Source organism: Rhinopithecus bieti, unplaced genomic scaffold, assembly GCF_001698545.2.
Source record: "Rhinopithecus bieti isolate Rb0 unplaced genomic scaffold, ASM169854v2 scaffold_30846, whole genome shotgun sequence".
NCBI lineage: Eukaryota > Metazoa > Chordata > Mammalia > Primates > Cercopithecidae > Rhinopithecus > Rhinopithecus bieti.
In genome coordinates this window covers 1,310,220-1,333,451 of record NW_016814438.1, presented here as the reverse complement: position 1 = coordinate 1,333,451, position 23,232 = coordinate 1,310,220, and the positions used below count along the sequence as shown (strand labels likewise).

Genomic DNA, 23,232 nt, shown 5'->3' with positions numbered 1-23,232 from the left:
TTGTAGGGGTGAGACACATTTTAGTGGTGAGATAAAAACCAGTTTTCGTTCCATTCTATTCCCTTTCTTATGCTAGGAGCAGTAAATAAGCATCCTGCTGAAGTGAAGCTCTGAGGGACATTGAAGTGGTATTGGTTTTCAGCTACCTCTGCCTGCTGATGTGAATTTATTAGCTCAGTAAGCTCAGTTGTTTCAGGTTGCTGGGAAAGTGAAGGGTTGGGGGCAGAGGGCACTCTGTGGCATGGAGGAAAATCAATGATAATTTCTTTTTTTTTTAACTTTAGATTTCACTAAATAGAGAAGGCTTTCAATTACCTTCTTTGGGAGTGAGAATTCAATTAGAGCAAATTTATAAACAGTTCATTTTGAAAAGTTTGACTTTTGCTTATTAAAAATCAAAGTCCAACATACCAATTAAGCAAAATACATGCTTTAAACTCACATGCAACTCTTGTTCTTCATCTTTAGGTGATATGCTCTGGCACAGCTAAGCCTTTGGGATATATAGACAGTAAAAGCTGGTGGAAGTTGCTGAGCAAAATTGCTATTAGCAGTTTAATCACTTGTGTTAAATGCCATGGATATAATCCAAACTGGGGTGGAAATTGCTTTCTGGGATGCTGAACTTCAGCAGTTTTGTAAGCTTAAGAAATTTCTATCAGCAGAATGTTTGACTTACAATCTTAGGTGGGTAAATAACATCAGTAAGTAATACAGTCAAGTACAACGATTCATAAATAGAATCAGAGTGTTTATCACTGATCCCACAATGTATGATTACTTATTTATGTTGCTTTTCAGGTCTAAGAATTATTACAGTTATCCAGTGGTTGAATTAAAAAAAGTACTTATGGTTGTTGTTCTGCCTTCTTTTGCTAAAATCACGGGCACCTTCCTCTGCTGTTTTCCTTGCTTTGTCTCCGGAGTTGGCTCTGTTTTATGTTGTAGTTAAGTTACTAACCTTTTGGAAGTCAAGAAAGCCCACTCCAAAATTTCTAGAAGCACCAGGCTTTTGTTTGTCCTACTTCAAAAGCATTTCTTTTTTTATTATCTGTAAAATGTACTTTAACCCAAAAGACCAAAAGGATTTGTTGCTTCTGAACCTAAAACAATCTTACCAAACCTGAGCGTTGCAGCTAGTATTCGGTATTAGATTGGTGCTGACCAAAGATTTAAGTTTCTGATGCAAATTTATTTCATTTGATTTCTGCCTCTGAGTTGTCTTTGGAATTCTTGTTTTTAATAAAGTTTCTTACTGTGAGCTTAAAGCAGCAAAAAAAAAAAAAGAAAGGAAGAAAAGAAGAATTCAGAATTCCTCTTCATGTATGGGTTAGGTTAGGGCTGGCAAATATATACCATGTGTTAAAGTTACTTTTCCTGTGCCTATGGCAGATACTGCTCAACCACAATACTTTTTTTCCTACAGTTCTTAGGAACTTGAACAGTACCTGCCATTTAAGAGGCTGTTAACTAATTGTTGAATTAATGAGCTTGTGCTCTGTTTCCTGAAGTGAGTTGCAAGCCCTCTGAGAGCAGGTCATCACTGTGTCTGCTCTATTAAGTGCAGTTCATCCCACAAAACTGCGCTTCTAAATACTTTAAACATCATTTTAAAATAGTTAAACTTTTTTTTCTGTGAGGGGAAACAGTTGAATATGAGCATTTGTCTTCCATTTAGACATTGAAGGGGAGTGGATTATTAAATGAGGTGGTAAAGGCAGTCAGAAATGCAGTGTGTAGATGTTTTTTAGGCAGTGTTGAATTAGTAGAACAGTAAACCATCAGAAACCTACTTTAGGGGCAGGGAGAAAGTTCTCTTTTGCCTTCTTTTTATTCCTTTTTTTCCTATAAAGTGAAGAGAGCGTGAGTTCTGAAGTCAGTATAGGTTCGTGACTTCATTTTTTTTTTTTTTTTTTTTTTTTTTTTTTTTTTTTTTTTTTTTTTTTTTACTTACTTGCTGTGTGATCTTGAATAAAATTTTTATTTGTTATATTCTCCTTTACCAGTTCACAAAGATTTAAAGTAGATATAATAGTTATGTCAGTTTATTTTTGAGAAAATCTAATGATATAACATAGGTAACACATTTCTGTTTTTCACTATTCACATTGGAGGAAGGGGTGAGTAGATAAGCAGCAGCTATTCATAAGAGATGACATAGAAATGACAAAAAAATAGAAATACACCCGTGCCCCAAACATGTCTAATCTCTGACTTGCCCTTTTTAAATGACCTAAACTGTCTTTCTCTAAATTGCCTTTCTGCTTCTTTGTTCTGTCAGCCACTATAGAGTTGAAAGCAAATATGGACATCTGTGTTACTTTGATATTCAGAATTCTATATCTGTGCAACTCCTAGAAATGCATGTTCTCAAAGAGAGAACAGTTTTTTTTAGGAGATCTGTTTCCCCTTTTTGGTTCTTTAAATGTATTGTATTATGAAGTGCTTCTTTTTTCAATATTGGGGGAAAAAGAAATAAAGACAGAGACCGAGCTGGGGGGAGACAGAGAGGCTGCTTCCTCTGCTCAATGGTATAAATTCTACACACAACTGTATTGTTATTTCTTGCATATATTCTCGTATTTCATTAAGAGAGGTAATTTTTAAAGTGAGGCCGGGCTAAATATTATCTTATAAATTGAAAAGTAAAGATATTCTAAGATTAAATTTGGTTGGTTTTCTCTAGGAATCTACATATGCACTAATTAATATGTTTGCTTATTACCAAGTTCCTCTCATTTTTACAATTATGCAGGCTGCCGTCAGAGCATCCTGCATTTAAATCTTGGATACAAGCTTCTTCCTCCTGACCCAGTTTAATGCTACAAGTATGAAGGGTGAAGGAGAGTACTTTGCATATTGGAGTCACTTGGGACTTGTGTGGGAAGGCTTTTGTTTTGCCTAATTTCACAAGGTGACAAGAGTTCACTCCTCAGCTGGAAGATAAACTTAGATAAATTAACTGAAAACCATTTTCACTCTTTCTCACTTCACCTCCAACACACTCTCCTTTTAGAATGGCTTCTGCCTATTCCTTTAAGTTCTTCCACTTGCCCAAAAAAAAGAAACAAAGAAAAAAAGTAGATGACATCTGCTGTCAAAATTTCATTTAGACAGAGAGCTACACTCTTTAAAAGGTAGAGAGACCCTATGTTTTTATTCTATGAGGGCCATATGATCTATGGCGCAGAATAGGTAAACCTCATTCACACTTGCCTCCTCATACCAGGACAGGGAATGTTCTCTGTTTCTCTCTCTGAGCACTGGTGCCCTTAACTCTAAAATGAAGGGGTAAGGAAAAAATGTAAAAATAAATATCACTAAGCATATGTAACATGTAAAAGCTCTGAATACATGGTAGTAATTAATGTTTGATATATATAATGATAGATGTTTTTCACTGATGTTTCCTGTGCAGTTAGCGGTTGCCCAACTTTGTTGCAAGTTTTTCTAATGAAGCATTGCTGACTTATACTCTGCCTTAAATCCTATCTTTGGACTTATGTTATAAATTAAAGGATCATATATTCTTAATGTAGACCTGAGTTAGGATATTCCATTCTATTCTATTTATTTTTAAATGTATGTCCCAAATTTTACTACAGAAAATGTGATCACTTTTTCCGTAAGTAATAAAAACAGACAATGTCTCATGTATCTTTTGATTTAACTAGCACTTATTGAAAGCTTTATCTGTACTAAGTGCACTACATGAGATACCTCATTATCTTCAACAACTCTTCTGAAAGAAAGAATTATTATTAACTTTGGGATTGGAAAGGAATCTAGAGTTCAGAGAGGTTAATTAATGACCAAAGTCAACTAGGATTAAGGAGCTAAAGCAGGATTAAAACATAGCCTTGTTTAGCTGTTGTCCCATGGTCTTTCCACTTCACCATGCTGCCTTTCCATATCTAGGAATAATGTAAAAGTACCTTTATAATTCATGATCATTTTTGTCAGCACAGTTTATCCAGAGTTGTAATGCCTTATAACAACAAAAGTATACATCTCACTTATGTAATATGTTCATTATGGATCATTATTCTGATATCCAGGCTGAAGAAACAGCCCCTATGGTGGATAGGAAAGTCTTTCAGCAGAGAAAAAATAGCAAGGATGCAACTGTGTGATGAGTCTTAAAACTTCTTGTCAGAAGTAGCATATGTCACTTCTGCTCACATTCCATTAACCAAAACAAATCACATGGTCAAGTCCTATGTGAGTGGGGCAGGGAGGTGTATTCCTCACACAGGAAGAACAGCAGTGATTATTTGGGAATAATAATAATCTACCATAAGAGTATACATAATTATTTTTCTTGTCTAATTATGTTTTACTCAGGCTTACATAAAAATGTCTCTGCGTAACCTGAAATATCCACTACTGAGTGTGGTAGGGGACAGACAGCCTGAGGGGGAGCTCTGTTGAAAAGAGGCTCAGTCAGAGACTCACCATTGATTTGGTCTGTCTAATGAACTACAGTATTATTGGGAAGTGATACTATGGAAATTGCATTGGCATCAGTACATAAGGACTATACTACCATTTGCTGAGTTCATTTCTTTCACTGCTCTAAGCCATTTTTAAGCATACCAACACATAGCAGTACAATAAATGATTATTCTGCATTTTTACAGCATTTAGTAGAGCTGAAATTGTGTTTCTGAGATTATGTACTGCGCTAGAATTGTATTTTCAATCCAAACCAAGCTAATGGTATTAAGGTGGTTCTATTGTGCCTTAATTTTGGCACCTCCATGTCTTTATTTTTCCTCACTACTCTCACCAAAGGAGAATTCCTTTGGCTTCACTGGCAGATTAAATATGAGAAGATCAATGACAGGAGATGAGTATAGGTGTTAACAAGAGAGTAACATCAGAGGAAAATCTTTCATGTGATTCTTCTGTAAGTGCTCTTTTCTTTTATCAGTACTTACTGCTATTTATCCCTTTAAAATGGAATTCTCATTTCGTTTCTTTCCACTGTCTCATCAGCTATTCTTATTCTGGTCTTAAGCACTTTAGTCTTCGAATGCAGTGAAAGTCTCCTAGCTTGTCTTCCTGTCTTGAGTGTCTTCCTCCATCCTTATTCATGAATGATAACAGAAATGGCTGGAGAATTGTTTTGGCTTTAAGAAACAAAGTTACAGAATTCCTCACTGAACATACAGATGTAAAATGTTAGCAGCTCCAAAGCAAGCCAGCCTTTCCTACACCACCTGTTTTACCTAATGACACTTCCCTGCTTTCTTTCTCTCCTTCCCTTGCCTATCCACTCTTTTTGGAGCCCACCATTATTCTCAACTTCCCATCTTGGCATGGCTATTGGACATTCAGTTTTACAGACTTTCCCTACCTCCATGTCAAAAGTTGTCTATCAACCTTTTTTATTTTATTTTAAATGTCTGAAGTATTTAAGGTATGAATATAAGAGCATATACATGGCATATATCTAGATTATGAAGCATAATAGTAAAATAAAAACCTATGCATCTTTCTACTCCCTAAGATCGTGAGTTCAATTGTTTTGATTTTTAGATCCCACAAATAAGTGAGAACATGCAATATTTGTCTTTCTGGACCTGGCTTATTTCATATAATATAATGATCTCCAGTTTCATCCATGTCATTGGAAATAATGGAATCTTTTTATTTCATGACCACCAACGAATAGAAAAAATTGGCTCTCAGTCTTTGTTTCAAAGTTGTCGGTGTCTCTAAGTTTGTACTTCTGGTCTGGGTTTTTTTTTTTTTTTTTTTCCTGTATGTACTCAGTTCCAGCCTTATTATCATGTTCCCAGTACTTCCCTCAACTTCCACCATTCCCAAAGCTTTACCCTCTGGCTGCCTTCCTGACATGCTCTTCTGCCTAACTCTTGGGATGGGGATTTCATCTCCTATACCCAGTCTACTCTTCCAAAAATTCTACTTTGATCATGCAATATTATCCTCCTAAGTTCACAAATCTAAATTGCTTCTGTGCTTCCTATTGAGTCAAGAATGAACACTGTCTGGATTTTAAACACACCATGAAATCACATCAGAATTGCACCAGACATAATTTCGTTTTTTTAGTTTTTCTAGCTGGTTTCTTAGCTGTCTTTTAGTCGTGTAAATTCCCATTCCTTTCTCTGTGTAATTTTAATCACTGTCCTATTTAGCCCATTTTATTACCATGATGCCACCCCTAACATGGTGTAGTGAGAGAAACAGAGACTTTAACATAAGGAAAGTTTGAATGTTGACCCCATCACTTACTATCTGTGTGACTTTGGTCAATTTATATGATCACTCCTTGTATGATCATTTCCATTTTCTTCAACTATATATTGAGTTACTGTGCTCTGCAGTATTATTAGTGATCAAGCAGGTGGTTTCTTCAGAGGCTGCACCACAGTGCCATCTATACTGAAGATAGTCAACAAATTGAGTTTTGCTAATACTCTTCAATCTAGTCTCTCCCCTGTCACACAGAAAAACCTTGTTAGAAAGTCTATCTCCGTTCTTTTCTGAACATCCAGGCTTAGACTTTACCATATAGACAAGGAGAAATATTGAAAGATTTTGAACAAGGAACTAGAAAAATAACATTTCCTGTTGGGAAGGTTACTCTGGTTATTGTGCGGAGGGAGGACCAAAGAAAATTGAGAGTAGTGGCAAAGCAGCAGCAGAGGTGGTCCTGGGTAGAGAACATGGCACCTCACACCATGGCAGTGCCAGTGTGCCCTCTATGCAATCAAGTTCTCTACCATGTGAGGCACAAATGAATAGAGCACTGTCTCTGGACTCTTCCAGGGCACCAAAACAGGCCTGGACTAAGTAGCTTGGGTATAAATGTTCAAGTTAATAAAGGTAAATAGGGCATAGCTTGCTGAGAAATAGTATTTATGATACTGAGGAGTTAAAGAACAATTCCAGAAGGAAATTGCAGTTTTTTGTTTGGCGATGGGAGCACAGAACTACAAACTATGTGATCGGGATGAGTTTGCATTTTTGCCTCTGAGGCTCTCCTAGACCATCTCTTACACTTCAGCAAGGCTGTTGATGTGTAACGGATTCTGGAAGTCAAAGAATTAAGCAAGTTAGTGGAAGTTAAAGGGGGGAAGGCTAATAGATACAAAAAAAAGTTAGAAAGAATAAATAAGACCTAGTATTTGCTAGCACAACAGGGTGACTATAGTAAAAACTAATTTAATTGTACATTTAAAAATAACTGAAAGAGTATAATTGGATTGTTTGAGGAACAAAGGATAAATGCTTGAGGTTATTACTACCCTATTTAACTTAATCTGATTATTACATGTTGCATGCTTGTGTCAAAATATCTCATGTAACACATAAATATATATACCTACTATCTACTCAGAAAAATTAAAAATTAAAAAATGATAGAATGCATGGTGAGGAGCAAAAAACAACAACAAACCCCCAAAAATAAACACTGAGGATGTATGTTAAATATCAAACCATTAATTGTTTTTCTGGTTTGGAGGGGTGGGACTGGAGAGGCTGAGATAAGAGAAGGGATGGATTAGATCCTAGATGAGAAAGGGTAACAAAGCAGCATTTACAGGATAATAAAAGAAGAGAAAGAAAACATTCTGTGACTGACTGATGAAGAAGGTGAACAAGTGAGGCAAGGAATATGTCTATGGAATGAGAGTAATTGAAATGCCATATGAACCAATATAAGTTTTGCATCCTGCTGGTTTAAAATGTGATTTGAAACAACAATGATGCTGAAGAGGAGTTTCTGGAATCACCCACTAATCCAAACAGACTACACAGTGAGGATATCTCTGGATGAGATGGTTGCCCTCAGTAATTATAAGAGTCTGAAATGTGTCTGACAGGCAGAAGAGAAATAGCAATATAAACACTAGCAGGAGTCAAGAAATACACCTTTATCACAGCTTACTGCATTCCTGAACTTAATTGCTTTTGGATTTTTTTAATAGTTCATTTCTCAGAGATGGTGACTCTTTAAGAAGAAACAGGGTCATTGATAATGATCTTATTAAGTCAAGAACTCCATGGAAAATTTCCAAGGTCCTCATGACTTGCAGAAGCCTCTGTTGAGTGTGTGTGGTTTGTCAGCTCGGGCCTTAGGAATGTGAAAAGACAATAAATTCTGTCTACCTTTGCTTCCTCATTGTATCAATATGAATATAGTAAGATGATCTGATCACAAGACTTCAGCATGTGAGCATTAAGCTGACATTCAAACTCAGGTCTCCTGACCCCTGAGCGTGAAGTCCTGTCCAGGGTGTGCACACATGTGCTATATCACATGTGCCCAGAGCTTGAGCAGATGATTCCCCACCAAATATTGTTTCTTCCTGGAGACTGTCTCTCAGAAAAGTAAACCATAATAAATAGGTGATTAAGTGAGTTAATGGTAATAAGTAGGGTTTTAAATAGTGTTTCTCACACCCACAGTGATTTTTCCTTACAGTTCTAGAGATTCCAAATGTCAAGAGCCCACAATCAAGGTCAGTTTGGATAGGAGCAATGTGTCTGGTGGAGAACAAATGCTTAATTCCCTATAATATGGGAGGTGTGGCTGAGGGGGAGGCCACCTGCTAAAAAGAGAGCCCTGGTATGTTGCCACACATGCACTGTGGGCGTCTGGTAATTGTTAGCTCTGAGTGTTCCAACACTTAACCTGAGCCACACGTTTTGCCTATGACCATACACAGCCTGTGTGGTCTTCAGAACATGGCCAGTGGCATCAAGCAACTCCGAAGAGCCTTTGACAAGTTGTAAAACCTTTCTGAGCCTCAGTTTTTCCATACAAATGGGAACGATATGACCAAGTTTGCTGAGCTGTTATAAGGATCCTCTGAAAACTTAGGTGAAGGTACCCAGCAGGATGCCTTATCACTTGGAGCTTTCTTGGAACATACAACACCTCCAACATCACTCACTAAATTTCTGCCCATAAATCATCCCAAATAAAGAAATTTATCTTTGTAAACTCCATAGTATTTACTGTTTGAAATCAAACATTTCACAGTTACTGAAAATCTTTTTTTTTTGGTAGCTGTATGTTTCTAATTTTAACATTGTTCTCTTCTCTTAGAGTTCAGTAGCTGTGCCTCAAATCCTCTGAATCTTCCACAGCACCTAGTACAGAATGAGGACCTCATTAAATGTTTATCACTTGCCTGAATTTGTGAAGAAGTGAGCAGAAGATAAGGACACAGCTTGAAGTTAGTGTTTCTCTTGCTAGGCTGAAGTTCTGCCTGCAAAGTGTTTGGTTGCTAGGATTGCTAGGATTTTAGATTTGCTATTGGTGAGACGGACATACAACAAGAGCTGAGTTTTGGACAAGAAGGAAAGAATTCTGTTGAAACCCCCAATGCCAGTTTGTTAGTTCCAACCTCTGTACAGAGATTGTTTTACTCCTTTTAGTAACTCACTCAAGTGCTTCTCACAAGGCCTAGAACATAGTAATCACTCGATCAATTTTTTTTTTGCAATAAATGGACAGAGCCATGCCACCTTTTTATATTTTTATATCTTATGTAGTCATGCTACCAATTTTATATTAAAATTGTATATTTGTGTGGTTTACTTTTTCATTCAGCATATATCATTGAGTACCTACTATGTGCTAGACACTATTCAAATGACTTATGTTCTAAAGTAGTGAATGAAACAAAAATCCCAGATGATGGAGGTTACATTCCAAATAAAAAGAAATACAAATTTTTTTTTTTATGTTGGGTGATGATATATGTGCTATGGAGAAAAGAACCGAACTCAGCAAGGGAATATGAAGTGCGTGTTTTGTGTGTGTGTGTGTGTGTGTGTGTGTGTGTGTGTAGAGGGATATACAGCCATCCCATTCTAATAGAATGGTTCAGGAAGGCCACTCTAAGAAGGTAACATTTGAGTAAAGATCTGCAGGAAGTGAGAAGTCAAGCCACATATTACCTAGGAGAAAGTAGAGGGAATAGCAAGTGAAAAGGTTAGAAGCACGAGTATGTTTGGCATTTTTAAGGAGCAAACAGGCCAGGCTGATGTGGCTGAAGGAGAGGGGTGAGTATGAATACAGTAAGAGACAAACTCCTATTATATTCCTGTTTTTATTATATATAGAAATGTATGTATTCCTCTAATATATTCAGTTCTATAATACTAGTAGGTCATTTTAAGGACTTGATGGCATTCTTTAGTAGATTTCTAAAACTCAGGTGAAAATTTGCAAATCAGATGCACAATGCTATTCATTCATTAATTTGTTTATTCCTTCCCCTTCATCAATTTACTATTTGATGAATGTTTATTGAACGCCTTTAATTAGAGTTTATATTTATTGAACACTCGCTATATGCTAAAAAGATGTTTACATGCATGCATTTTTAAATAACCGTCAAATAACCTAATAAAGTAACTACTTTTATACGTGCTATTGTTTTCAGATGAGGAAACTGATATATCAAAACTATTTTTAAATATCTGTCTTCAAAGGCTTCATTATTTTACAAGGGAATCGAGATAATTATACATGTAGTGTACAAGACAGTTTATAAATACTATGGCTCAATAAAGTTAGAAGAATTTAGATAGAGGATCAAATAACAGTACATTTTACCCATTTGATCACTTGAAAATAAAATTCTGGTGAAAATATTTTTTATATCCTCATTGTATTTCTGAAAAGCCCAGACATGTGTCAAGGTTTCCAAAGACCAGTCCTTCTCTCTCCATAAGCAAATACATTGTAGTTTATAAACACTACCATCTTAACATCTTAAGAGAGAAACAGTTCTTTGAAAACCAGTTCCTGTGACCCTGCCATTTAAACTTGACAGTTTCTTTAAATTTCACAGATCTCAGCTTCTGAAATGAAGTCTAGATTAAGATGATTCCTAATGTTTCATAAGCTTTGGGGAGAGTGTAAATTTTTGGAAAATAACTAAATGGACTTTAATAATTGAATTTAGTGCTTTACTACATTTAAACCACTTTCACAATCCTTATCTAATTAATTATTCATACTCCTTACCCATTAATCTGCTTTAAAAAATAACCTTATCCCTCCTTCCAATTATTATTTGCTAATCATTTCAATTACCTTAAATAGGTAATAAATGTCTTGATTTCACCATTTATAAAATGCTGTATCAATGCAACTGGGAGTAGGAGGAGGAGCTAGTTAGTTTAATTAATAAATAATTGAAAACACTTTGCCACATAAAGTGTGTTGGTTATTCAGAGAGACTGGATGTGGCTCTTGTGCAGAGGTAAACTGCAGTGACAGAGTTGCCACTTACGGGCCATATCTTTTGGAGGGCAAAGGATATTATTTACCGAAATGGCTTTCTCTCATAATTTTGATGAATAGTAAAATATTGCTTGTATTTACCAGTATGTAGCACATCTAATCAAAAATACCTAATAACATTTGGCAATTAATTTTTTATAGGATATTTTGAATTTTTCATCAAATAGTCATCTAATCAACATAGACTGATCATCTGCCTGTTTCTTGTTTGATATGATTAAAAAAAGTTAGCATTGTTTTCCGTCCTGCAATCTCCATATACAAAACCAGACAAGCCCTAAACTCAGTAAGACAAATCATTTACCTTGCTTTATCTTCTGTGTTTCTAACACTTTGTAATACACAACGGATTATTAGTTCCAGTGACAAAGAATGTTCTACATTGGAAAGGAACTCAGCAACAACAAAAAATGACTAGAAGTTTAACCAAAGTTTATTTGTTTGTTTGTTTGTTTTTTACATTGTATGAACCATAGGTCAGCAAACTAACGAGCTAAGTCTGGCCCACCACCTGTTTTTGTACACTCTGTAGGTTAGGTATGTCTTTACACTGCCAAATTGTTGAAAAACGATCTAGAATAATATTTTGTGAAACATGAATATGACATAACATTCAAGTTTCAGAGCCCATAAATAAAGTTTTATTGGAATATGGTCATGTTTATTCATTTATACATGGATTCTTCTCTATAATGACAAAGTAGAACAGTTATGATGGAGACATAGGGCCCAGAAAGCCTAAACTGTTTTCTATCTGCCTTTCATAAAGTTTTTTGGCCCCTAGTATAGATCATGATCAGAGTTCTTTATATTTATGAATCATGAGCTTGTGGTAAGTGAAAGTGGCCTGTCTTTGGGAAAACACAGTTGTTCATCTGTTGTCTCTTTTACTGTGGAGAAGAACTATTGTTTAGCACTCAAATGAAATTGCTTTGGAAAAATTATTATCATTAAGTAAAAATTTAAAACATACTCATTTGTAGTGTACAATCTTGTGTCACATTTGATGTTTTTTCCTGCATTTCCTTATATTTTATTTGTTCATTCATTAGTTCTATTATAATCTACTGCTTTTATAGTCTATCTACTCCATGCCAAGTTCCCAGGGTAGTAGAATACTTGATCTTAGCCAAAAGGCTGAGATAACACAAAGGAGAATGAGAAAGAACTCAGTCCTAGCTAAATTCACAGACTATTGGAGAAGAGACTCATTGGAACAAGCAATAAGTGTTTCTCTAATTCTATGTGCAAATCCCATAAGATCATAAGGAAGAGAATAATTCATTATGGGAGAGTGGGACTCAGCTTCTAAAAAAAAAAAAAGTATTTCACTTTGTCTAAAGGATAAACAATGATTCTTCATGCTTAAAAGTAGAAAATACCATTTCAGGAGCAGAAACCAAGGTCCACTGGACAGAGATATAAAAGAATATGGGTGTCCAGGGAATGTCAAGGAAGACTATATGACGGGAGTATAAATTTCATCAAGGGAAAAGTTAGAGGGTAAGTTTGGAATTTGGAGGAAAAGATTGTGTAAAGCATTGTTTATGAGGCCAGGGGATCTTTCCTGTATCCTTTGGGCAATAGAGAGCCAACAGAGATCCTAAGAGGGGCAAAGCATGATTACCTGTACACTTTTCAAAAGCACTGCAGCAGCAATGTAGAAGATAAACAATGTAGAAGATAAAGTGGAACAGAAAGAAACTGGAAAGGGAGACTGCTTATGAGGCTGTAACTGTAGTTTAATTGAGAGGTGAGGGTCATTGTGAACTAAGGCCATCACAAGGAGGTTATTGAAAAGTAACAGATTGTATTGCTCCATGCCTTTATATTAAAATCAGCTTGAGCCCTGATAATGGTTCTGAGTATTCTAGATTTTAATCTTGGGAGGTAGAAGAAGGGAGTCCTGCTGGTATTTCCAGTATTTGGTATAATGGCCTTAATTGCAGTTGTATTTAATTTACAGCTATAATTTTTTTGTGGATCTCTGTGCTTTTAAATCCACATAAGAAGAGGCCCTACCTCTAGTATGAGGGGCTGCTCTGCCCTGGAAACCATGGTTCTGAAAAGTAGAATTTTTCCTGAAAATCCTACCTTTTTGTAGCAGATTCATCAATCTCCATGTAAGACTATGTGGGCACTTACCCAGACAAGATCTCCAGGTGTGCTGGGGAGCTTCCACTCCTACAGTAATGGTGCTGCAGCTCTGTTCAGGTTTCTCCCCGTGACTGTACGGTATATCCCATGTGATCACTTGTCAAGCTGTGAAATTCAGCTGCTGCCACTTTCATTCTGAGCTGCAAAGCCATTTGACTAAATCTGGGCATGTACTATCACTGTTTCTAACACGCCCAGTGAGGCCATAACTCAGCTATCTGAGGTTTCCTGTTAAATTCTTCTCCTTGGCAGGACAATGGGTAATTTAGTTGATGGCTCATTTTATCTGGATTTGAAAAGGGAATCTGAGAATTACAGCAGGCTTGGATGGTAGAGTGAGTTTTTTTAATCAGGTTATATCCAGTGTCTAAGAGATCGTGACAATGCCAGGCATATAGGCATGAAAAGGACTCATTTTCAGCCGATGGATTATTAGAGTGATGTTAGAATCTCAAATTTTCACCTGTGACATTTGAATCTAAAGAGGACTGGTGATGGCTTTTCTCAGCGTCACTGAAGAAAAACCACTGCTGACATGCACTGGAAGTCCTGGCAGACTTCCAAGACTTAAGAGAGTTGACTTTTTCTGTAAGGTGACTAGTTTGCCTAGTTTTGACACAGGAAGAAGCAGTAGCTTTATATAACAGAAACATCATAGACTTCAGAGTCAGGTAGATATAGGTTTAAATACCACATACTTTCTATTTATGAGACTTACAGCAAGTTGATCTTTTAGAGGCGTCTGTTCTCTGTTTACTTTTACTAGATTTTTGTAAGCATCAAATGAAGTTGTGTGTTTGTATGTGTGTATGTGTGAGTGAGGGAGTGTGAGCCAGTGTATGTATGTGTAAGAAGCCCCTGGTAGAGTGCCTGGTGAGTGGTGGGCTCTTATTAAATGTATTAGCTTCTGCCCACCTGTGAAACAGATGGCTGATCTCAGCAATGATGATAATGGACTGCCTGGAGATTATGGACATGGCAGTCTCATCCATATCTGAGAAGAAGGCATTGTGGCTCAATCAAAAAGTTCTGAATTTAGAGGCAGAAGATCTTAGCTTGATTCATTATTCTGCCACTCACGATGAGTATTTGGGCAAGTCATATACTTCTGTAATTCTCAAGCCCGGTGTCTATAACATATGCACCTTATAGGATTAAAATACACAGTGAAGTTTCTGTAGATGTGGACCTAATTTTTGTGCGCCTGAACTTTCTATAACTTGGCATAGAGAACTTTAAGAAAAAGAGCACAAATTATAATTACAAAATTAGATATAGGGCTTTGTAAGGGGTTCATGCAAGTGAGAGACCTTCTTTAGCTTCACGGTAAATGTTTCTGAACTTCTGGCTTAATACATTTAATATAAGAAGTATCTATTGGAGACGTTAATGGAAAATAAATATGAATTTATTAATATAACAAGCCTAAGGCTTATAAATAATAAATAGGAAAGTTATGGGAAGGAGAGAGAAAGAACTTGATTGAGAGTTTTATTTCTTAAAAAATCTAAACTGAAAAGTTTCCTCTAGCTTTATGCAGGGCACATCCATTTTGAAACAATATATATTTACTGAGTATGTAAGTGCTCAGCACTGTGCTAGGCATAGGAAGAATAGAATATTTCTTGGATAAGTAATAAATAGAGACAGAATTTCTTAAGGGCAGAATGCCTGCCAGTCACTGTCCTCTACATGGAAGGGTTTGAATTCTGCAGTGTGCCTTGAAGTCATTCTCCTCTGATAGAGAAGTATTATGAAATAGTATGAAATATTTCAGAGCTCAAGAGTTGTGAGGCATCAGTTTAGATTGTTAGGAAGATTTACTTATTTTTTCATCTATTTGTCATATCCTAGTACTCAGGATTGAGGGAAGCACTAGGAATTTATTGTTAGTAATATTAATATATAATTGTATTATGATTATTTTAGAGAAGAAAATATTCTCAGAAGATGACATCTTCCTATTGTCCATGAATTATGTGATCACAGATTTACTGTATTAGCACCCACTCCTTTCTCTTTCCCTCTGGTTTCAGAAATGTCTTGTTGAAGGGAAATTCCTCCCATCTAAGCAGGAGATGACTTTTTGATGACATTCAAGGTGAGGACATCTCCCTGCCAAAGTAATGTTCTTCACCCATAACTAGTTGAAACCATTGTTATACCTTCACTAGCAAATCACTGTAGAGAATATATAATATGCATTAACCTAAAAGTAGAATAATATGAACATTGTTTCCCACACTTGTAAGCTGCAGGTGGCTGGAGTAGAGATCATCTTTGTCAACTTAATATTCAAAATTTACTCGCTAGAATCCAAGAGACTTTTGTAGATGTTCTCTCTAAAACAACCCCCTAAATCTGGGATGTGAGCTTAAGAATGTGTATCACTTGTTTGCTTTCATGCTGGGCACATCTAGAGCTCTTCATGAATTGAAAAACAACAACAACATAATATGAGTCCTTACTCTATGCCTAAAGGGGCTTTTCTCAGGCCCTAGGTAGGTCCTTGCTGTACAGGCAGCTTTGACTCTGCATCACCTTCAGGAGGGCCCTTTTGCTTTGCATGATCTCTTACTGGCACTTAAATTGAAATGGAAGCTACCTCGAAAAAGTAGCTTGCTTTGAGACACTCAAATAGTTCAACTGAAATGGTTCCTGCACAATGTGAGCAGAAAATTAAGATACCAATCAGAGACAGTGTTTGACTTCTTTTAAGACCTAGATTGCTTTGAATGTCCTAATTTATGATTCCATAACTCAGTAAGGGAAACTCATGTTTGCATGGTGCTTTACAGTTTACAAATTACTTTCACGTCCATTATCTAAATGTGCTCTTATGACTAGTTCTTCTGTAGTATAATGTAATAGAAAGTAGGTAATTAAATGGGTAATGGGATACCTATTTTACAGATGCAGAAACTGACTCTCAGGAAGGTTAGGTGACTTGGCAGAGACCATATGGTAACAGAATGGCTGTAAATGTTGTATATAAGCTATTGAAGTCCAAAATAATTCTCATTTCATAATACATATTTTTGTCTTTGATTTACAGTTTACACAGAGCTTTCATATGTATATTATTTATTTCTCAGGCAATTTGACTGTAATGGTTGAGAATATGAGTTAGATCTTTATTTTAGTTCCAGCATCATTATTTACTAGCAATGTGATCTTGAGCAAGATGCCTCACTTCACTGAACTCAGTTTCCTTCTTAGCGAAGTGAGGGTAATAAAAGCTTTCTTGCAGGGCTGTTGCATGAATTAGAGATTCTGTATATAAGGTACATAGTACAGATTCTTGCACCCAGTAAATGTTCAAAAATAGTAGCTACCATTTTTATTATTAACCATTCTATGAATCAAAAAATCTTCGACCACTTTGAAAATGAGAACACTGAGACCATGCAGAAAAGCAGAGGAAAATTCATTAGATTTCAAGCATCCTTAAGATAAAACAGTCTCTGTGTATGTTACCAAGATTCCTGGCTCTATTTGATCTGAGATGAAGGTATTTAACAAATTGTGCTCCAAGGTTTTCCAGTGGCCAGTTTAGTTTTCAGATGAATGGAGGCAGGAATAATAAAATGGTACCAGTTGTTCTTTTCTCTGCTCCTCTGGAGGCAGCCCTTACTCTGTTTACAACCTCAATAAATCAAACTCAATCTACTATCGAATCAAATTCCTTGTGCTTCAGGTGCCAGAAAACGTATGAAGCAACTCTCAAAGGTGTTGTTGTAATCCAAAATGAGCCGGCAACCCCCTGGTGCCACTTTATGATGCAGAGCTTTTGAGACAGTGTAACTGTGTCAAGATGTGTTACTTCATTCATTTGTCCTTACCCCCAAAGACATGCATCCTGGCAGGACAAATGAAAGTTGTTTGCAGCAAACTGAAAGAGTAACAGCCAATATCAGTGTCATCCCTATTGGGCAATTGCTACATTGGAGCCTGATACATGAAAAATGCAACAGATGTGCTTTAGGCTCAAGCTGAGAGAAGGAGCTGGCTTGAGACCCCACTATGAGGTGGCACACTATGTTTAACAGCTCCAGATCCTCTCATCATAACTCATTTTATGCATTCCTCCCAGTTAATAGATGTGAGCACTGGGGCAGATAATCCAAGACTCATTTATATATGGCTTTGAAAATCATTAAATGCATTTTTCGGCAAATTGACCTTCTTAATTTAGTTTCCCTTAGACTCTTAATTTTCAAGTAATGTTCTTCTTAATGAAAGAATATCTCTCACTGTCTCTAGGATCCAGGAAACAATTCTCAAGATGTAATTCTTTTAAATTTACTTTAAACTAGCAATTCATATAGTTGATTTACCTACCACTTGTGGAACATCTACAATATGCCAGGTACTAGGATAGCCTCGGTGATGCAGCAGGTAAAGATTCCCCAGGTTTGTGATAGAAGCAGAAATGTTTCATGTAATTATGTAAGCCAAATATTACTGATACTTTCTGTCCCTTGGAGATGTTGTCAAATTTTGACTAAACCAGGGTTCCATGTCCTGTGACAGTCAAAAACTCTCCTCACAATTTCTTCTAGATTCTATAAGTTACTTTTTATTCCTTTCTGTCTCTAGTGTTTTCTGTATCCACATGGCTGTTTTCCTCTCTCCCAGTGAGGGCAGATACAAAGCAAAGCCTCTTTCTTAGTTTATTCCTCAAATTGTATTTCCTACAAGCAGTTTGAAGGTTGAGTAACTTTGTGAACTAGATAGTCACACTAAGGGGGTGAGGGTCAAATTCGAGATCATGAGACTTTCCTACTGTCTTCCTCTCCACCTTTGCCTCTGGTGCTGGTTCCCTAATTCTCTTCTTCCTTTTCCAAAGCCTTCTCTTACTTCTCTTTCAGCATACACTCACCTTCTCTGCATGTCTCCCAGAAAGCAGCTCCATCAGGCAAAGCATCTATATGTGAAATAGGCTCATCAAAGTATCCCTTTAACACGTAAAGCAGACCTTTTACTATGAGGGATTTTCCTGAGCAAATAACATCTTTCCATATGGTTGTTATTATAATACAACAGTGTAAGTATGGTGAATAGCAATATAAGAGTATTGTAAATCACAGAGAAGGCGTATTTAACTCAGGGTGACCCTAATGAATGAGTGAAGTTGGCTTGACAAATGCAGGAGGTGGGGGTGAAGTGGGGAAGTAGATCCTTCTAAGCAGAGGAACAAATATGAACAAACATGAACATCTGTTTAGAGATGAGAAGCATGATGCATGGAGAGAATTGCAAGTAATTTAAGGTGTTTCAGAGTATGGAAGGTATGGAGGGAGGGAGTGGTAGCAGTGGGGGCTAGAAGGCAAAAAGGGCTGGGTCAGGGAAGGCCTAGACTCTCATGTTAGAAAGGCAGTGGGAAGCCATGCCCTATGGGCTTACACACTGGAGAGACATGGAGAGATTTTTGTTTTGGATTGATCACTTTGGTAGCTATGGGTGTCTGTAATCCAGTGATCTAGAGCAGGAAAAGCCTAGATTACCATCTAGTTCATGACCAGTTCACTTTTAAAAGGAAAGATTTGAGGTCCCAATAATGACCTTCTCCATGGCACAGCAGTTACACTAGTATGCTCATCCACGGCCCAACATGCTGGGTGTAGGCTCAGAGACTCCTTGGCACAGTCTCTAATTAATTCACATGGATGATGACAGCTCAGCAATCCACTGCAAACTTTCTTTGAGGGGAGCCTTGGAAAATGAGAAACAAATGTAAAAAATCTACGAGCTCATTTTGCTAAAGCCACAGCAGTGTAATTTTAAGAGGTTACTTTTTCATAATAATGTTTTAGGAATCAAATAGACTATTTCTCCTTAGGGGTTACTCTGCAGGAAAATAGTGTAGAAACAAGAAAATATGTTTTCTTTTCTTTCTGTTATAGCTTCGGGCTCTGAAATGGGCACCGTCCTATTTCCAAATGATAGAAGCGCAAGAAAAGTTAAGTCTCTTTCCAGTGAGAGGTATAAAGGGAGGGTGGAAATTAACACTGGGGTACCGAGAACCTAAGTAATAGAAAAAGTGTTCTGTTAGGTTTGTAATCAGCATTAGAGAAGCTGTGTATCTTCATATCGTTTAAATACGTAATGTGTAAAGAATCCAGGAGAACCATGGATGGAGGCAGTGCTTAATTGAGGACCACATCCCCAAAAGACCAATTCTATGTCATTCTGAGACCTGCCCAGGGTTGTCTCAATATCTGTTATTCCACCAGACATTCTCTGTCAGTTATTCCCCATCAATCTGGGGCATACCTTTGAGTCCCACGCCAGCCTCTTTCTTCTCAGTGTTAGCACTTTTCCCTTTTTTATTTTACTATACATTGCAAAGAATAGTGGAATGAGCTTGGGTCTTAGAGTAGAAAAACATGACTTTCAATGTTAGTGCTATTATTTTCTAGTCAGGTATGTTTGTGGTTGGGTGAGTGTTAATCATCTTCTCTGTACCTCAGTTATCTCCTCTAGGAAGATAACTCAGAGTTGCTTCCATTTCTCACAAGGTTGCTATGAAGGTTCATTATAATGGTTCTGGAAGTCTAGCATAATGCCTGGCACATTAGTGCTCAATGGCAACCTCTCATCATGTTACACACAAGTAAATTTAGCCCAACACCAGAACCTCTCCTCAGGTCTATATTTGTGTGTATATATATTTAATTTTGTAAAGAGATTAAACCTACAATAAATGAATGGAGTTTCTGGAATCATATTTCTCATCTATATATTCCCTCTTATATATGCCAGTGGATCTAGAAGCCTTTTAAAGGATAAACGGCCTTCCTATCAAATATCAAGAATGAGATTGATGTAACTGGGTCAATAACCGCTCTCAAAAGACCCAACAAGACAAGGGAAAATTTCAGCTCAGTTTGCCTTGTAATATGAGGCAGGAATTGTGACCACACAGTGAGCCAATGAAAACGACAAATGCATCACATCACACCACCATATGGAACTTCAGTTTGCAGATTGCAGATACCACTGCTCAGTCTTCTTAACCCAATCATAAATGTTGTGTGTTCTCAAAGAGTTTCACATTTCCAACAGGAGAGAGGTGCTGATATAGGCTAAAAGAGAACCATCCAGAGGCTGTGGCATTTAAAAGTCAATGCTAAGTGATGTCGTTTTAAAGAAGCATTCAGGGTACGTTGCCAACATTTGTATTTCATATTGCTGTGGAATTGCTTTCAATTCTGTCTCACTTAGGTCTCTGTATGGTAAAGATTCCTAGGTTGCTATGGAAAATATGCACTTAAGCTGACTGCTATGGTAACTAGTCACATATGGTGGAGAGGCATCACATGACACAGGATTTGCATAACTAAATTGAGCATTTTAGTGAACAGTGCAATCTGTGCATAGGAGGCTAAGCAATCTGAGGCTTTAAAAAAAACTTTATTGTGCACACAAAAGTATCAAGTACTATTCTCTGCTTTTGCATTGTAAGTTAGTTGTTGACTCATCTGTGACCAGGCATCAGTCCACACAGTGGGTGGCTATGAAGGTGCGAGTATGTTTGTGAGCTTATAAAGTTCAATTATTCCAGTATTTTACAGTAACATTTTATTTATCTGGAGTTCAAAGTCTTAAGCCTCTTTTTCTCAACGTGAGAAAGATTTAAGTACATTTCTATTAGTTTATCACAAATTTAATTTAACTCAGTTTAATAAATATTTGAGGTGCTGCTGGATAATGCTGGATCATGTTTGCCTGACTCATGCTGTTTCTGGCTTCAGTGTCTGAAATGCTTTTATCTATATCTTAACCTAGAATAATGACTTATGCATGGTAGACAGAAGATAACTGTGGAATTATAAATAGGCTCAGTTCTGGGGCCGTGTTCTCTGGGAGCATTCCACAACACCCTTGTCCCTGGCTCGGTTAGGTTCCCCACTCACTTTATTTTCCTATGATACTCTGTTCATATCTCCTGAACAAAGCAGAACAATTCTACATTGTTCTAAAATTGACAGTTTTGAAAAATCTGCCTCTCTAATAGATTCTGAGCTACTTAATAGAAAGAATATGTGTCTTATTAAAATTTGAATATTTATGGCCTGGCATAGTTTCTATCAGAGAGTAGGCATGTAGTACATATTTTTTAAATAAATAAATGGATAGATAAATAAGTGAATGAATGATCAGCCTCTCAGTCATATAGCTACATATAATCATGTGGGGGAGAAATGTTATTCAGAATCTCTTATTTTCTCTTCTTTTTAAATATTCTACATCTTCCTCATAAGATGATGAGAATAGGGGAATGGCCTACTTGTCTTTGTTGTTAGCATCCTCATCCTAATGTTATTTCCCATGTCCTTTTATATCATGTACAAGAATAATAAGACTGACTGAATAAAATGGCACTGCTTTCCCTCCTTGGCACTCTCATATCCAAAGGTTTATGTTACTATGGTGAAGGCAGAATGCACCTAAACTCACCTGAAGTCCTCTTTGCACTTTCTCCTACTCCCCTACTGTGTGTGCACAGCAGGGGTAGCATTAGAAGAGCCATCCTCTTGCTCCCCTTTTTTTCACTGTCTCACAAAAACATACTCATGCATATGCACACATGCATACCTTATATACCAGCAGGTGGTTGAATCAGCTACAAGAGGTACAGGAGGTGAGGTGGAAGTTGGGGAATGACAGGCAAGGAAATCTTATTTAAATTATCACTTTAGTGAAATAAGTTTATTTGGAGATACATTCACATGCAGTTGTCAGAAATCATACAGAGAGATCCCCTGTACCCTTTACCCAGTTTCCCCCAATGGTAATGTCTACAGCACGCTATTACAACCAAAATATTTACACAGTCAAGATAAAGATAACTTTCTTTATCACAAGGACCCCACATGTTGTCCTTTCATTGCTACACCCCCTTCTCTACTTTTAATCTCTTCTTAATCCCTGGGAACCACTGATCTGTTCTCCATTTTTGTAATATTGTCGTTTTAAATAATGTACAAATGAAATCATACATACATTTGAGATTTTTTAAAACTCAGCATAATACCTTGGAATTTCATTTAAAATGTGTGTATCAGTGGTCTGTTACTTTTTATTGCTGAGCAGTATTCCGTGATACTGACATACTGCAGCTTGTTTAATTATTCTCTCTAAGGTTATCTGGGTTATTTCAGGCTTTTAGCTATTGTGAATAAAACTATTTGAACATAAGTTTTCATTTCTCTAGGTTAAGTGTCTAAGAGGGCAACTACTAGGTTGTTTGTTAATAGTTGCATGTTTTGTTTGCAAAGAAACCTCCACACTGTTTTCAAGAGTGGTTGTGCCATTTTATATTCCCATCAGGAATGTAAGTGATCCAATTTCTCCATGTCCTAAATAGCAATTGCTTTCATATTTTTTTACTTTAACCATTTTATATGTAGTGATGTCTCACTGTGATTTTAATTTACATTTCCTTAGTGTCTGATTACTGTGGCTCTTTTAAGTCTTGAAATCAGGTAGAAGATATTCAGCATCTTTTCACCTGCTTATGTTGCAATCTGTATTTTCTCTTTGGTGAAATATCTCTTCCTATCTTTGCCTAATTTCCAACTGGATTATTTTACACATTATTGAGTTTTGAGAGTTCCTTATATATTCTCAACACCAAGTCTTTGTTGGATATGAGCTTTACAAATATTTTCTCCTATGCTGTAGTTTGTATTTTCATCTTCTTAATATGATTTTTGCAGTGCAGTGTTTTTAATTTTAATGTCCAGTTTATCAATTTTTTCTTTTATGAAATC

The 23,232-nt window shown here is 36.7% G+C and overlaps 1 protein-coding gene across 3 annotated transcripts in view; it reads left to right on the top strand.

Annotated features, from left to right (window-relative positions):
• The window catches only part of DLG2 (discs large MAGUK scaffold protein 2), a 2,095,027-nt gene that overhangs the window by 842,504 nt on the left and 1,229,291 nt on the right, over positions 1–23,232 (top strand). The gene's annotated exons all lie outside the window — the stretch shown is intronic.